Genomic DNA, 14,070 nt, shown 5'->3' on the forward strand with positions numbered 1-14,070 from the left:
ACATTCGTAGTGACACGACAATCAGAAGAGCGTCCTGTCACCGCTGACGCGGACGTCATCCAGGGCTCAGGCCCGTTCGTTCTTCCCCGAGTCCCCTTTTAATGCTTGGCAGGACTCAGAAAAAAAAAATAGTACGGTTTTAATCTCACTTTTAGGTCAGGAGTCACCTTGGTAAGGGAAAAGGTTTCACACATAGAAAAATGGGAAGAATTCGACAGTGAACCCCCATAAACACACAATTCCCTAAGATTCTACCAGTAATATTTTCGGTGATTTGCTTTATGGGACACCTGTCCATTCTGTGTTCATTCCAGCCTTTGTTTCTTAATTCTAGCCTTGGATCTTAGTGGGCTAATGAAGATTTTTTACTATAAAATCTAAATCTTCTATGTCGATGTTAGCGAGGAAACAACTAAAGATCTCAACGACAACCAGGGGCTAGACCAGTCTCTGTTAATGCTTCGGGGGAAGGAATTTTTAAATGAAGCATTTGTTTCTCACAGAATGTAACCATCTGTTCTTTCTGACGGGTTCTTTGACTCCTGTCATTTTTAACTACGTCTCTAAAATAGATTTTCCAGAGAACTGCTTTCGGAATGATGAGGAAGAGTTCTTAGGAGAAATTCACCGACTCGAGTGACCGAAAACCGGAGGAGTAAGCAGGTGAAGCCATTCCTTAGCAAAACAGCAACTACAGGTTTGGGCAAATGTCCAGAATGTGTCTCGCAACCACCCCAAAGTTTTCCACAATACATCACCAAATCTTGGAGGAGTCGAAAACTCTGAATCCCTAAGAGGGAGACTCCCAACCTTGAGAATCAGATAACTATCTCAGCTCCGGGGGCTTTCTGAATTCCAAGATAATTCACATGCCCCAAGTGGCGTTCCTTCTTATTGACTGGATTTCACTTGGAGATTCGTTTCTGGGTTGAGTCCCTGTCAAGCACCTGGAGTTTTGCTACTTGGTTTACTTATTGAAAGGAGATGTTGAGTTAGCGCTGGTCAAAATTTCAGGTGCAGAGGTAATGGAGCCGACGAAAGCTAACACGGCCACGTTTTGAACTGCAAACATAAGTAGTTTACATTCAACTCTGAAACAAGGGATGTCTATTCTTGGTGCCTTTGTTCACCTGCGCATCACCTCTGGGTGGGTGGCTAGGGGTGGAAGAGTGTGTTTGGGGAGTCCTAGGGAAGGTGGAATTAGCAAGTGGTTGGAGAAAACTTGATTTAAACAAAGGAAACTGAGGAATAATCCTGCCAGAAGGGGCGAAGAGGTCTAATCTGCATGGCCAAGTGTATAGGAGCAGAAACAGGATCCTGGGACACATCAAAGAGGAGAAAGTAAAGACGAAAAGTAGGTAACAGTGTAGCAGAGATGTGGGAGCAACACCTAAGTGAGTTAATACAGAACAAACGGAGAAGAGGCATCTCTGCATTCCGCTGGCAAATTCTCAAGGAATCGGGTACTAGCTGCTCAAGGCTGTCCTGGGCAATAGGATATGACAAAATGAGATGAGTACTAGGGACGGCTGAAACACCTCCCAAGAAGCTGATCTGACCCACAGCTCCAAGGATGGACCCTCATTTGCTTAAGCCAATCAGCATAACCTATCACCTTAGCCATAGCCACTGGTTCAGAGAAGGCCTTGTGGTCTTGGGGAGAAAAGTACTCTCTCCTGGACAGTGTGTTCTGTGGCTGTGAAGCCTGGAACCGCTGCAGCCATGTTGACACCATGAGGAAGCGCAGCCTTCCCCATGACAGGCACAAACTTTGTGTCTTTGAGGGTAACATCAAACCACCGGATAAACTTCCCCCAAACTTTAAATGACCCCTGTACTTCACAAATGGGACCTCATCATTAACTAGCTACAAATTGATAGCAGTGTTGGTGTGGCCCAGAAGGCATCCCTAGCCTAGCTAATGGTGCAAACTTTACCCTCTTATTAGAAAATAGTTTTCTATTGCATCCTCTGGCATGTAGACAATGCCGAATTCAGATATAGGATGGAGAAAATCTCATTTCACCCAACACATATTATTGCTAAAAACCAGGGCTAGAAGCAAAGGTAGGATATCACATGTTTCTATTAGCAGGGTGCTGCCGGTGGTGGGGGTGGAGGGGGTGGAGGGGGTGGGGGCGCAGTTGCAGCCATGAGAGGTAAGGAGGAGTTGAAGTAAAACATGTTATGGAGCACGTCTCTCCCATTCACCCTCTGCGACAGAGATAAAACACCTGAGCAGGTAGGGACACTGAGCAGCAAACTGGTTCCCTCACATTTTCTCAGCTACTCTTTCAAATTCTTTCTGTTTCCGACAGCCAGCAGCTGACAAGAGGCAGGGAGATGATACACTTCTCATCTGACTTTTCAGGGCAGAGGCAGCTGCCTAAAAGGGAAAATATTTGATAGTGTAATATTAGAACTGTGTTCTGATATTGACTTTTCTAAGGAGCCATTGTACCCCCAGATAGTTTCTCTCCACTCTGGGTAACTCTGCTCCCTTTTCCACTGTGGGGATATCCACCAACACAATCTTGCTGAGATGCCCAGAGGGTCTGCTCAATAAACTATCTGAGAAATGCTCAGGTACTAGCTGGGCAGAGAGGAGAAATTACCACCTGGAAGAAACGCAAACCGCCACTTCCTTAGTGTTTATTGCCAGGGTTGTGTGCCAGGCGAGGGCCTACATTATCAGTGACACCCAGAAGCCCTTTCCTAAGGATCTGAAACCACTTTCAGAGATCAGACGAGGCATCATTCCGGCTAATAAACGAGGTCATAAAGCGAATACACTGATATCCAAGCAACCGCGGCGTGGGGGAAGATTGTGTTTTCTTTACGAACTAAGCGCATTAACTTTTATGGCAGCTGAGTTTCTCCCGAGAGCAGTAGTGTGTCTCATTTATCAAGACTCTGTGTTGTGTGTGTGTGTGTGTGTACGTTGTGTTGCTGGGAGACAGAGAGTGAATAAATACGGTGCAAATTACAAAGAGTGGCTCACCTTTGGGGAGGAATAAAGGAGATGGACAGGGTGACTGTGGGAAGGGAGCCGCCTCCTCGATGCCTGTGTCCTGCGGCCAGATCCTGCAGAGCGACTCAGAGGCATGAACGTAAACAGCGGAAAGGTCAGGGATTAGCCTCCAAGCAAATATCCAATGACTTCTAGGGCTTAGCCCAGGAGAACATGGGCCAAGGCTATCACTGGGGTTATTTATGCCCAAAGCACATAAGGAGGTAAACACGAGAGTCTCTGCCCTCCTGAGATTTACGCTGTGTGCAGGAAGGTATATTGTGCACCAGAAAGTTGAGAGAGCGTGCCCAATGCGTCTGAGTGGCGAGGGCCAAAAAAGCTACAGTCCTCACGTTGCGGGAGCTCACAGGACTGCAGTGAGCTGGAAGAGGCGGTTTCTGAGCTGGGCTTCACAGAGAGAGTAGTGCTGAGTGGCTGGGTGGGTCAACGTGGGTAACGGGAAGTCAGAGAGGTAGAAGGAAAAGACAGATGAGGTGGCTCCCTGTTGATTCTGGGAAGTCTGTGGACTCCCTGCATGCCCGCGAATTATTCCTTCATCTCTCATTTTTAAGCAACAGTGTTGCACTCACATGTAAAAGAAGATGACTTGAGTGAATAAGACAAAGTACCAAGGAGGCCTTCTAGATACCGTCCTTAAATACAACAATTTTATTGTCAAGCCAGCTTTCTATTACTTCTGTGTGTGTGATTGCTTTCTCAGTGCACATGACATTAAAAGGGGGCGGGAGGGGCTATAGACTGCCATCCTGATCTTAGTCCTTCTCTAGAACTTAAGAATAGCAGTACATCCTCATGTGAGAATGGAGTTTGCTTTAAGCACAGTATAATTTTTTTTTTTTTTTACGTTTCCTGGACATTGACTTAGGAGGAGAGTTCAGGTCAGAAGTTAAATGGAGAAGCTGGTCATTGAGCACCAGGACAAAACCATTCCAACGCCAGTCTCTGCGGTCACCTGCCATATTGCCAATACAGGCCTCGGTGTCGTCGCATGGCCAGAGGGGAAAAAACGATCATATGGGAAATGGTGACTGCATCTGCCGTAAGTGTCAGAGAGTCTGGAGATCTTTCCTGGAATCGCTGAGTGGTTTCCATCTTCTTAATGAGCAACACCTCTTAGGAAGGCGGCAGTGATGCCATCGGGACCACAGAGTCCAAGTTCAATGTCAACTCCGCTGCTTTTAAGATCCTAATCTCCCCATCACTTGAAACGCTCAAGCCATGTGTACAAAGCTTCAGTGCTGATCTCCTCCTATTTGTTTCCTTCCTCAGCCACAGGGCAACCTCTGCTACCTCCCATGCTGGAGACACCACGTGTCTGTCCAGTGACCCAAGCCCGAAACACAGGCTCCTCTGTTGCTTTCTCTCTGCAGTTCCCGCCCATCTCATTGCTACTCTCTTAGTATATCTCCTGTCCGTCCCTTTCACCCTGTTCCTATAGCTACCGCCACTGAGCAGGTTCTCACCACTGTGCAAATGGAAACTGGCCTCCTTTGCTCTCCTCCAACCTGTTCTCCATGATGAATCAGGAGCTATCATTCAAAAACACAATTTTGCTCATGTTACTCCCCTAGTTCAAATCTTTCCCTGCTTTCAGCATAGGGTTCAAACAATTTGGCTGGCATGCAAAAGTCTTGGTGGTCTGACCCCTGCCTACCTCATGAACCTTCTCTCTCACTGCCCCCGCCCCCCCACCCCCCGCCCCACTTCTTATCCCACAGTCCAGCCAGGCTGGATTATTTTCATGATCTCTGAATGCACCCTACTCCTTCCCGCTTCTCTGTCTTTGCCCAGGCTTCCTTGTATGGGCTGTTCTCTTAGAGACCACGTGTACCTGGCCCACAAAGCTCACCAGTTATTTTAACAGAGTAAATGTCACCTGAGGAATGGCTAACCAGATGTAGTAGTTAACTAGGCAACCAAAAGGGTACAAAGAGAACTCGGCAGCATCGCCAGGTAGCAACTGCCTCGCCCGCCTCTGTCACCAATTCATAGGAATTAACTACGACACCTGGGAACAGCTCTTCAGGTGAAATTTCCTCTGCTAAAATAACTGGTGTGGTTTTCCTCTTCTGACTGTACCCTGACTAATACAGAACCAAAGAAATCCTTTAGCACGAGGATGTCCAATTCAGATGTCTTCCCACAAAAACACTGGTGGATGAAAAAATATGTACAGACATAAATCCATCACAGAGTTGACCTCCAGACCATGCACTGAATTTGTAATGTTTCTGTAGGTAGCTCTATGCGGTATGCCTTCGCTCTCTAGATCATCAATTCGATACCATTGTTTCAGAGAACTTCCCACTAATTAATGTCGGTTACTTCCTGCAGGGCCTAAAACAAATCCTTTCAACCAGTCCCACTCTGATCCCACCACGCTCTTACTTCTCATCCCAGTCCCCTTGTGACTGGACCCACCCTCCTGAGCATCATCTGATCATATTCTCTACTCCTTTGTCACTTGTATGTGTCTCTGCCCTTTCCTCCCCCAGCCTGGGAGCAGCATCCTTTCCTCTGCTTCTGTGGATCCCCCACGACACGGTAAATGTTACACAAATAAAAAAACGAAGGGATGAAGTGAATAATCAGACAAAAGGAAAATCCATTTGAGTGGGAGGCCTTGGGCACGTTAGCACTTGATAAATATTGCTGATCACTCAGCAGTGCCATTTATGACCCTGCCTTCTCATGAGTGCTCCTTCTGTTTGGCTATTGTTATTTGGGCCTAGATCTCTTAGAGCAAACATTATTTTAAACTCTATGCATTAGTGACAGAGACGGTCATAGCAGGAAAGCATGAGTTCCGAGTCAAAAAACCTAGGTACAAATTTTGAGTCTGCCGCCCATGACCTTGGGTAAGTTACCTCACCTCTCACAGCTTCGATATTCTCATCTGTAATTTGAAGTTCTAGTCATCACTGTAAACACTTATTAAGTGTGATATGCCAGATATGCTCCAAGTGTTCTACACTGATGAACGAATTTAATCCTCACAACAACCCTATTACGTATTTACTATTATCACCCCCTTTTAGGGACAGGGAGAGCAGTCTCAGCTTGTCTAGGATCACCCAGCAAGGAATTCTTGGGGCCCAGGTGGAGAGCCAGGCAGTCTGGCTCCAGAGCCCAGCTTCCTAACCATCTGCTCGATTGCCTTTTTTCCTCTCCCGATTCCCAGAAAGCTCACTCAATGAGCTAATATATGTTGAGGGTGTGGCCCATCTAGGCATAGTGTAAATGGAGCAAATCCGGCACCCAGGGGAGGAATTCTGAAAGAGCTGAGGCTCAGTAGCATGGGTTCAGATTAGATTTACCATTGAAATGCCCTGGCTGGCACAATGGTTATTTCTGTGATGAACAGTTTGGCAAAAGCCTCCGCCTCAAATAGTAGCAGAACACTTTCCTGCCTTCCTTTGAGGACAACTTGGTGAAAGGTATTTGGTTCTGTGATGTTTATTCTGTGCTCTGTTGCTAAGGAAAAGGTGATGTCATCAGATGAAAAGGCATGAGATGGAAAGGCGTGAGATGAAAATGGAGCCACGTAGGAAGCCACTAAGCCAGCCACGAACAAGCCCCCATGACTCATGTGCCTGGCTTTAGGTTTCTTCCCGTGCTGATTGCTTACCTGAGAATATATTTATTCATGTGCGTATTGTCGGTGCCACCGAAATATGGGCCCCAAAGGTCTCAAACTTTACGTGTTCCATTCCCTTTGCCTAAAACAGTATCCTGTCCAGCTCAGAGAGGGCGCTTTGTAAGCACTTGCTGAATGAACGACAGACCATGTCTTTAGTACCAGTTTCCCCGTGGGCACAGAAGGATTCTTCTTGTGCTATTGCTCATACCCATTGCTGACATGAGTTGAGGATCTAATCCTAAAATGTGACTAAGCAGGACCAGATGGCAGTGCAGGGCCAGAGCCCGGATTTCCCTCAGGGCTGAGTGCAGGGTGCGGGGTCAGGCAGACGAGCCCGACCGGCACTCCCTGTGGTTCCATGTTCGAGGTCAGATCCAAATGGAACAGGGAGGGGGTTCTGCTGTTAGCACCTTCAGTGAGGTCCAGCTTGAGAAATTCCTTTCAGAATTTAGTATCAGAGAAAATGAACATTGTCTTTCTCAAAAAACAGTAAGGCCTAAGGAACTCTGTGCTATTCTTTTCTGCTTTAGAACTAAACCTAAATACAGTATTGCTGTGCTCTGTAGCAGTAGCTGTGCTGGCCTAGGCTCCAGTTTTAGAGTCTTCCTTCCTCTCTCTCTCTCCCACTCTCACTCCCGCCCTCTTTCTCTGGCTGATATATTTATTTCTGTTTTAATATTAAAAATGGAATACATCTTTTTGATATAGACATTATATTTGCTATGTTAATAGATTCATATCTGTTTCTTTAATTGCAGGCCATCTCAAATTTAGAAAGTAGAAGATAAATGTAAATATCCAAATAAAGAAAGAATTCAGAGAAAACCAGGCACAGCAGGCCAGGCTGGCGGCCCTGGAAGAGCCCTCTCTTTCCTCGTCCCCCACACCGTGTTCTTTCTGCCCCTTCCTGCTCCCCTCTCTCCCCCCCAGGCATGTCCCTAGCTCTGGCTTGGCAAGGAATGTTCTCATTCATCTCCTTCCAGCTCTTTTTCTGTCACCTATACCAGCCACACACACCCAACAAATCCTTTTCCGTGCTCTTCATCGGGACTCCTGACTGCCCAGCAGGGAAAAATCCACTCAGTCTCCTACACTCTCCAGCCACATTCTGGGTCAGGTCCCCCTCCTAATTTACGTTCAGTCAATGTGATCCTGTTTATAAAAATGCACGGAATGCCTACCACATGTCTGGCCCTGGGTCCTGGCTTGTAGAGCAGTAAAGCTTGGCATCCTCTGTGAAGTCCCCTTGACACCCGCGAGTTAATCCCTTCTCCTTATACCCCTCCTTTTGTACCCCACATATTCCTCCATGACCTTGCTCCAATCGACACTATGGGAGAGGGACTTGCTTAGCTATTGGTTTGTTTCCTCTGCTGGACTGAGTTCATGGAAGCAGGAGACATTGCTCATTCATCTCTGCGTCTTCAGGGGATAGAGGAGGCACACACAGTGGGTGCTGATATATTCATGTGTATGTGTCCACAGTAAGTTCTTTATCCTCACCTGAGGACATGTTTATTGATTTTAGAGAGAGAGGAAGGGAGGGAGAGAGAAAGGGGGACAAACATAGATGCAAGAGAAACATCGATGGGTTGCCTCTTGCCCGGGCCCCGACTGGGGCTGCACCCACAGCCCAGGCATGTTCCTTGACTGGGAATGGAACCCACTCTGACCGCCTTCCTCTTGGCAGCTTGTCCATTGAACGTTGTTCCTAATGTGCACTCTGCTTCCTTCCAGAAAGCACCCAGGAGCGTCTGCTCCTGCAGCAACAAGGCTGTCTGTGCCGTTCATCTGACAATTAACCAGGTGCTGTCTTGTGACAAACCTTCTGTTGCCTCAAGCTGTATACAAATCTCACACTGGTTTCAGCTTTTCGCAGGCCAAAAGCTGTTACGTAGTGTGGACGGAGAATGACCGGGCCTTGGAAGCAGAATGCAAGAAGGGTCCCAAGTGCTGCAGGGCGCCAGCTTAAGGAGCTGAGAACAGGAGCCTTGTGGGAAGGTGACAAGAGCTATGGGACCATGACCAGTCATCGGCATTGGGACAATGGGCTGGGGGGCTAGAAATGACTTGTTCTGCTCAACTTCACTACGTAGAGAGGTAGGAACCGTAGAGAGAATCTTAAACGACAGGGTGGGAGATCCCCTGAGGTGAAAGAAATCGGAGGCACACTGTTCCTCACCTCCGTTAAGAAGTAAAGAGCTTTAGTCAAAGGATAACACTCGGGAGACAGCACCGCAGGCCAGGTAGAATGTGCTTTCCAGACAGTGAGTGGCCCGAGAGGAGGCGGCGCCTCTGTAGGACTGAAAACCACTGCACTGGAGGATGCGATATTCCCAACTCTTGTCTTGCTTTCTGTTTTCTAGACTGTTCATCCTTGAGGAGCAGGGTTTATGTTCTGTCTCTTCTTGTAACACTGAGGTACCTAATAAGGACCTGCTGGGGTGACAATAGGCACAGCCCAGGCCCCCTACCTGACAGGGCGTGATGATGGAAAATGGGCAGCAAACCCTCCTAGTTGCGATAACGGTGGATAATCGCAGTGCCTGTGAGCCTGGTGGGTTCTGTGTCTCGACATCAACCTGAGACTTTAAGGGTGTACCCGGCGTAGCTGAATATACTCATAAAAACATTATCACAGCCATCCTATTTGTGGAGTGTGATTTCTGTACAATGTCAATATCTTGTCAGAGATTGCATCCTGGAGAAGACGGGTATTATCAGTCTCACTTTAATGAGGACTCAGAGACTCAGAGAGGTTAAGGAACTTGCCTAAGGCCACACAGTTAGTAAGGAGCAGGCAGCAATCCCAGCTCCTGAGTTCTACCCTTGACCTTGGCTCAGTGTCCTCTCATGAACACTCCCAGAGGGGAGGAGGAGGAGCAGAGGTGGGATTTGTCTCATCATTCACCAGCATTTTCTGGTGTGGACGTTGATCTCAGGCTGCTCTGCACATGCGTCCTTGCTCTCCAGGTAGTGCATCCCCTCTCTGCATGCCCCCCCCCCCGCCCCCGCACTCCTGCTGGTCTCAAGGGCTACAGAAGAGAAGATGAGAGCTGCGCTCTGGCCAGAACCACCGGCAGGGCTGGATGGAGGTGGGCCAGGTGATGTAATGATGCAGTCTCAGCGTCTGAGCCTAGAAACTGCCTCCTAAATCTTAACCGAGTCTCCTTTCAGCTCCTGACTTCGCTCCCTCCCGTGTGGCTGCCACAGCCACACAAGGCCCCTGGCTTCGGGATGCTACATATGCTCCTCCTAATTGATATGTGACGCGTCGTCTCGCAGCAACGGCAGCAGCACTTTTGGGGCTGTATCTCTGTGGAGCGAAAGGCAGACGACAAGAGAGCTTTTGTCTTTCACATGCCACCTAGACTGTGATATGCCCCATGGACAAGCCAGGCGTCAGTGGGTCTCTTCCTTCGGTGAGAGATGTGACATGTGCCAGGAAAATGAGCTGGCTCCCTCTTCGTGTCGAAAGCTTGCTTTTTGCCCAGTATCCGGGACAGCTACCAGGGGACTTGCTTTGCCTGACGGGTGCACAAAGGTGAGGCAGATCCCCCCACGCTGACCCCAAGGCATCAGTCCTCCTTCAGGGAGCTGCATATGAACGCTCGTGGTCTCCATGTGACACCGAATTCCCCTGTGGCCTTAAGCAAGTTGCTAACCCCTCTCTATACCTCTGCTTCCTGGGTTATAAGACAACGGTTTTGGAGTTTGTGGCTAGTCCTGGGAGCAGTGAATAAATAATTGTGATATACACCAATGCATATTAAGCCAAGCTGACAATGATGATGGTTTTGCAAATATGAAAGTGCCTGAGGAAGAAAAGCTTGTCTGCTTCTGCTGAGTGATTTCCACAAGGCTGGGCTGGCGCCCAGATGATATTATGAAACTGTGATACAAAGAGACTGCTATTTGCAGCCTATTCTCTGATTAGCTCATCCTGCTTGACTTACATTTAGACGGTTGTCTAAGGGGATGCCACCAATGTCTCACTCGTCACCACTGGGACAGGGGTATCTCTGTGTCAGGCTATGTCGGGAACCTGCAGTGTCAGTGTTGAGACAATACCAGTATGGCCCACCAGCTGGGAAGTCAGAGGAAGGGCCTCACCCCAGTGTGGGGTGTAGCGGATCCCACACAGACTGGGAACTCCCCGGTCCAAGGTTCTAGCGAGCCCCAGAGGCCGAAGGTCAGGTTCTGGCCCATTAAAGCGGAGCTATGTTCCTTGAGAAGAGACATGTTCAAAGCCTTTTGTGCCCGGTTTTCTGGAAGTTCAAGAAAGCCTATGGCTGCTCAATTTAAATTAAGCAATTTTTTCCAAGGCTGAAGTTATTCACGTGTCCAATAATCTTTTATCGCATGCATCGCAAGCACTGGGAGCACATCTCTCCTCGGCCCTGGAGATGCTAAGGATGAAAAAGACATGATGCCTGAATTCAAGGAGCTGGCAGTCCCATCAGGAGGCCTGAGCAGGGACAGACAAGCTTAGCGCAGAGTGGCACATGTGGTGGGACGGAGCGGGGAGTTTCAACGCGGCAGGAGGAATGACTCCTGGTTAAAGAAAACCGCTCAGCCACACATGGTTAACGTCTCTCTTTGTCTCTCTCTGTCTCTGTCTCTCTCTTTCTCTGTCTCTCTCAAGAGACTGTAATCAATGGTGACAATGGAATAAATTGTGAGGATAAACTCACAATGATGTTTAAAGGAGGGGGAGGGAAATGCCTTAAGACCAGAGACTTAACACATCTGTGGAAGAAAGAGAGTGGTTGGAGGAGAGGTACTCGGGAACAGGGTGGAGGCAGCAGCTGCCCAGAGCACCAAAAGGTGGTGGAAAAGAGGGGCGGGTGGGGGAGGGTGCGGCCAAGAAGTGAGGCTCAGCAAAGCTTGGAAGTGAGAACGCAGGCCTGACAGACTCCCCAGCGGGCGATAGGCAGCAGAAAGCAGGAGGATTTGTGGGAAGCTTTTACAAGAGAGGCGGTTTCTGAGACCACCTCACTTCCTTCCAGCGTGTTCCACAGCAGAGTGCTGGTCTCCAATGTAAATGGTGGGGTCCTTCGAGGCACTGAATGGTGTCAGAGAATGGGCCTGTACCTTCTGGCATTTAGAAGCCCTTCTGAAAAAGCCAATCTTCCACCCTATCGCCCTAATGTGGTAGCAGTGTGTGCGGAGGGGGTGCATTTCGGGTCATCCAGGAGGTGACCACATGGGGAAGGTGCCACTGGGGTGTGGAGGGTAGAGGCCAGGGACGCTGCTATACATCTTACAATGTGTCAGAGAGATCCACATAACAGAGTTCTCTGGCCCCAAATGCCAACAGAGCTGAGTTTGAGAGACCCAGCTGTAAGCAAGCCCTCCAGGCTATAAAACCATTCCCACAAGCCCCACACAATGCTCCACAATCATTTCAGTCACCAAGTCACCAAGAATCTACTCGACCAAGCGCCTGGCCAGGCTGTGGGAAATGCTTTGCTGAAGATCTGTGAGACAGTCGCTAGGAGCACGGGAAGACGGGGTGGCTCATGTCACCTGAGAAATTCTGAAACTGCATAACCAGATTTTTTAAAAAGGAGGAAAAAAAGGCATGAGAATTAGGATGGAGCAAAGAAGATGGCCCCTGTTATAGGCTACGTGCTGGTGACAAGAGGTTGACCACAGTAGACTCAGTGGCCAGCAGAGGGCATCTGGGGCCCCAGTGCCAGAGTCTAGGAATTTCTGCCCTCCAAGGAGGCAATTCCAATGGTGAGCACTCAATATCAGGTGTGGGGAGTTCAGCCGGATTTAAAGGCCGGATTTAAAGGGGGCATTTGCTCACTGAGTCCAGGACAACGCAGATTCCATGTGGTTGGGAGGTGAGACGGTGGAAGACCTGGGAACCAGGGATGATCTGCCAGGGCCAGCATGGGGCTTGGGGTGGGGGAGCCCTACCCACTGCCAGGAGCTGGGTCACCACAGGGCGAGGGGGCACAGCCTCTGAAATGCCATCAGGTGGCGCCGGGATGCTGGCAGTGTTCACCTCCTCCTCTAACCACTTCTACCACGCTTGCTAGGGGTCCCGTTGTGCGGCATCGGCTAAAAGACCTGACCTGCAGGCAGGCGGTGATGTGTGTGCATCTGGAGGAGGTGGATGCAGAGCCGGTGGGAGAGTGGATACCTGGCTTTGGGCAGAAGCAGGCTGTTCTGTGCGCGGGTTCCTGCCAGCCAGCCCGCCCCAGGAGGGGCCGGCAGACCCAGCGTCGGCACACCAGTGTGTCTGACTGCACAAACCTCCTTCCCAAGTCACTCTATAGGTGGTTTTTGCTTTGTAGAAATACAGTAACAAACAAAAGTGAAGATACCTCCAGGGGAGTTTTCAGGAAGGGCCTGGAAGCATTCTGGGACAACAAAGGTGATGTTTTGACCGTCAACAAACAGACAGGACCACCTGCCAATATTCATTTTTATCGTCACTGATGAGAGCTACTTACTCATTCTCCAAGTTTATTTCATGGACGTATAAAATAGAACCAAGTCTGGACATCTCAGAAGCTGTGCTTTTTTACAGGAATCTAGCCAAGTGGGTGAGGCGGAGAAGGTTGTTGCTGGGGATTTGGGCCGGAGCTGGTGTACCCCCTGCCATGCCTGTGGGGTACAAAATGCTGGCTTTTCCTGCAAACGCAGTGAAACTGGTACACAGCGTTCAAGTGCGCCACGTTCCCATTTATTTGCTGTTTTAAAAACACGTTTTGCCTGACGGATCAGAACCAGAAGTAAATAACCCTCCCATGCCAAGAGTGGGGAAGGCAACCACATGTTATTTAAGTGCTTTATTTGTCCTGGCATTTCAGCCTCAAAACAGCCATTTGAGTTAGCATTATTATGCTACTTCACAGATGAAGAAACCGAGGGTCTAGGATATCAGTGTAATAACCCAACAAGTTTTGGTTAAGTGCCCTCTGTGCCAGGAACTGAGTTATATGCAGAGGTACATAGATGGACTGACAGCCCCTCCCTGTCTGTACGGACACAGATATGACACTTACACACTAGAAATACTCTGATGGGAGCTCCTGGGACCTACCTGAAGGAGTCAGGGACAACGTCTTAGCGAGGTGATGCCAGGAATCGGGATTTTCAAGTCTTCCCGCCTACCTGACACTATATGCCTCTACTGTCGCAAAGCCTATCTCCTGTTGCCATGGAAACTCCCTGCAGGCTAACTAGAGTCCAGTTCATACATTTAAAATAGGTAGAGCTTGATATTCCCTGACACATGTCCAAGCCTACCTCCTGCTGGTAGAGTCCTGTGGCCCATCAAGAACCTTTGGGGAACCCTCCAGGTGGGACAAGACAGATAAAACAGCTGAGCAGCTGGGTGTCAGCGGGATTTCTTCTTATCCAGGGGCCACCTTCCCCTGAA

Source organism: Desmodus rotundus, chromosome 12 (assembly GCF_022682495.2).
Source record: "Desmodus rotundus isolate HL8 chromosome 12, HLdesRot8A.1, whole genome shotgun sequence".
NCBI lineage: Eukaryota > Metazoa > Chordata > Mammalia > Chiroptera > Phyllostomidae > Desmodus > Desmodus rotundus.